Source organism: Alligator sinensis, unplaced genomic scaffold (assembly GCF_000455745.1).
Source record: "Alligator sinensis unplaced genomic scaffold, ASM45574v1 scaffold1192_1, whole genome shotgun sequence".
NCBI lineage: Eukaryota > Metazoa > Chordata > Crocodylia > Alligatoridae > Alligator > Alligator sinensis.
In genome coordinates, this window is record NW_005842376.1 from 574,061 (window position 1) to 577,976 (window position 3,916).

The window sequence follows — 3,916 nt, forward strand, 5'->3', positions numbered from 1 at the left end:
CTACCCCGCTTCCAGCTACCCCCTCCCCCGCTCCTGGGAGGTGGTGGTGTGGGATGGTGGGTGGCGGCACTCTGTCCCTGATCCACCCCCTCCATCATTCTTGAAGGGCAATTTGCTACTGTGAGGATAGACATGTCAGGGATTTTTTTTCTTCCTTTGGAACTGTTCTCAAAAGGTGCAGATGGCATGTAGGGAGTCATTCAATAACTCTATGTGCAAATAAATAACCTGTTTGCACTATAAATATTGCAATATTGTCAGAATACAGCTGTCTTTAAAATGATGATGAATGACTTTATGGTATGATCTACATTCAATATTCTATTACTATAGCATTTTATGTCTTAGGATAACCATCTCTCTAAACTTTAAAGGTGGAACACATGCCTGCCTCTCCCCACCCCGCTGCCTCTTCCAGCAGCACAGCCAGAGCAGAGGCAAGCAGGGTCGGGGCAGATGTGGGCTGCCTGCTCTGAGTTCAGGGCTCCCTACTCTGCTGCCCTTCCCCAGGGATCCACATGCTGGCCACTCACCCCCTGCCCACCTAGCAGCAGTGAGGGACACAACTCTACACCGCTGCTGACCCTATTGCTGCTGGGCAGGCAGGGGGCACCTCACCATGATGGCGCAGGGCTTCTGGAGGAGGGCAGCAGGGTGGGCATCCCTGAGCTTGCAGCAGGCAGCCTGCATCTGCCCCCACCCCACAGACAAATCTGGGGGTACATGTGCCCCCTATGTTTCCACCGCAGGGTGCACACAGCAGTGTCACTTCTCTGGACCGGCTTGAGATGCACCTTTGGATGCATGACAAGGTATGGCTGGCCTTGCTGGCTGCGGTCGGGCATTGGTGACTCGTGTTCATCTTGGAGTCAATAATGACTCCAAGATCCCTTTCCACCTCTGTGCTTTCAAGAAGGGAACTCCCCAGCCTGTATGTATGCTGTGGATTCCTTCTCCCAAGGTCCAGCACCCTGCATTTGTCTACGTTGAACCCCACCCTATTCTCGTCTGCCCACTTTTGTAGTCTGTCTAAATCTAGTTGCAGCCTCTCTCTCCCTTCAAGTGTGTCCACCTCACCCCACATCTTAGTGTCATCAACAAACTTGGACAGTGTGCTTTCCACCCCCTTGTCCAAGTCGCTGATGAAGATCTTAAGCACTCCGGGCCCGAGGACCAAGCCCCGGGGTACCCCACTGCTCACATCTCGCCAGGTTGAGTACAACCCTTCCACCATTCCAGTTTCTTATTTATGTTCTTTTAATGGCCTACCTCACCACAGTATCTCAACACTCATGGCTTTGGCTGTTAGACATAGGCCAACCCCTGGGCTTGGAACAGAAATTACACATAAACTGGTGTAAGTGATGGGAAACTGGTTCAAATTTATAACATAACAGAAGTTTAGTGCACATAAACTGCTTTCAAAATGGCCAAAACTAGTTTAAGATAAATCTGGATGGATGTAGAATAAGACTTAATTGATTTAGGTTAAATCAGTTTATTGAATGTCTGTTCCAGATCCCCTGCAGATTCAAGTTAACTTATAGTCCCCCAGAATCTCACAATACTTTGCGCTTCCTCTGCAAACCCCTTCTCGCACAGTGAATGGGCTAGCCTTGGCCCATGCTGTCTGCTCCAGATGAGCAGGGAGGCATGCTCTAGCAATCCCCGGTTTCTGACCTGGGTCACTGCAGGCCTGTGGCTACATTTCCAGAATCAAATGTGAATGTGTGTTTACTTGCTTATCAGTTCAGTCTACACAGCTTAGACTAACCCACAAAGATTGAATTGATTCTACCTCAGGTTTTTTGATTGTCTGTACTTAGTCCTGGAGTCCACATTTACTATTCCATTATAACCCCAGCCAAAGCCTGAGTTGTTGTCTTAGGTCGTGTGTAGACGAAATGAGGGGCATATGTGCACAACACTTTAAAGTGGGTTAAATGCTTTTGCACCGCTTTAATAGTGTTGGTGTTTGCACACATTGGCAGCGTTCTGTGCTGTAATTCCAGCCGCTGTAGTAAATTTGGTGGTGTAATGCGCCCAAAATAACTTGGGGTACAGCAAACTAAAAGTTCTGCAAGGAGATTTAGTTTCTGGCCCTACAGCCGAGGAGCAAAGCACTGGGCTCTGTGCAGCTCAAGGTCTCTGCAGGAAGCCCAGGCAGGCAGTCTGGCAGCAGCCCAGAGGCCTGCCTGCCTGGCAGTGCAGCCTGTCTGCCTTTTCCCTGGAGCCTGCAAGCCTGCCTGAGCTGCATGGGGGCCTGATGCTTCCCTCCATGGCTGCAGTTACCCCTAGGACTGCCTGAGCTGGGTATTTGCAGACAGGTGCTGCCTGGGGGGGGACCACCACTGCCGTGGAGAGAAACACCAGCCCACCCCGCAGCCCAGGGACCACTCTGCCTGCTGGAAGCATGCCCTCCCCTCCCCGCTGCCAGGGTCAGGTAAGTGCACAGGTGTGTGCATGACATGGGGGGTTTACTTCACCCTAAATTGAAGTGGTGCTTTTAAAAATCCACTGCTTCAATTTAGGGCCCCTGTTTCATCTACACCCGTAGTCCACAGATGTTCCTCTTTTATTCCTTATCTCAAAAAGTCCATTTAAAACCTCTTCATTTATTATTTTAGTTTATTGTATGGTTAATACCTCTGTAAGTTCCTGCCTTTTCACTTATCTGAATCCCTGCTCGAAAAAGAATCAGAAAAGAAGGTGGGATGGCCCACTGTCCCACTTTTCTGCAGAAAGAGTGAAATCCCTGAACATTCTCAACTCTTTGCATTAAAAAAATCATAATTTGTAATGTTCAGCACTGAGTTATTCTGATGTGTTTGGTTCTGTATTGCTATTTTGACAGTGCAGGAATTGTCTACTAAAAAAGAGGGTTCAAGGTCAATTGTGGGTTTACCATAAGTTGCTGCACTTTTGGGTTATGGGTTTGCTCATTTTATACTGAAAGTTAAAGAGTAGGCACTTTTTTCTGGATGATTGCGGTAAGGTACACTGAACAAATGCAGGAAGCATTTGTTCCGACTCTATTAACCTATTTCCAAGAAACTGTAATTTGCAGAGAGAATGTTTAAACCAGTCTGTCTGAATCATAGCTCTTGTTATAGAAACGTGGTTCATCTTTTGCGAGTCATTAGAAATAAGCATAAAAATTCTGATGAAAGCCCACTGAGCCAACTGAAGTCACCAAAATAAGATGAAACCAAAATTAATAAATGTGAGAGCAGAGGCCAAGACCAAAGATACTGCTAAAGCCCACGTTTTGCTGGTGTGTTTTATTTATTGAAAGGGTCTGGGTGCTTCTGTCTCTCTACATGCAGTAATAATCCACAATGATGTGTACATGCACGTAATATTCTTTTTTGGGGGGATGTACAGGGGATAAGAATGTTGTAGGTGTGGTACATCTGCTTTCTCCAATAAGAACATATATTGAGTAGATCTAACCTCAGTTTTACTTCTCTGTGTACAGGCATGCACCATTACTGCTCTTTTTTTTGTGGAAGGGGAAGCAAGTAAGCATGAGCAGGTAGAGTGGGTGGCCAACTTATTTCTGGAGGTGCTTGGTTTAGCAGAGGACGTGAGCCTTTTGGTGCAGGAACATGAAAAACCTTCTGTTGATACATCTCATAATTGAGAAAAAAAAATTAGATCTCCAGTTTTATCAGTCTGGCAAGAGTCAAGCCATTCAGTTTTTTGTGAAGTTACAATTTTTTGCTTATTGTACAAAAGCACATTGTGCTTTTTAAAATGCACAAATCTGAATGCATGATTCAGGCATTTCAAAAATCCTTTATGTCCAACACACAATGTTTGAGAAGTTATTGCCATAGCATAATCAGCAAAACAGTTGTTTGTTTTTGACTAATATAATATTTCAAGTTCAGTGTTTTATCCATCCCCCATTCCT

The 3,916-nt window shown here is 46.0% G+C and overlaps 1 protein-coding gene across 1 annotated transcript in view; it reads left to right on the top strand.

The window, feature by feature from the left end:
• Positions 1-3,916, top strand: part of CLTRN (collectrin, amino acid transport regulator) — a 31,935-nt gene that overhangs the window by 3,918 nt on the left and 24,101 nt on the right. The window lies entirely within an intron of this gene.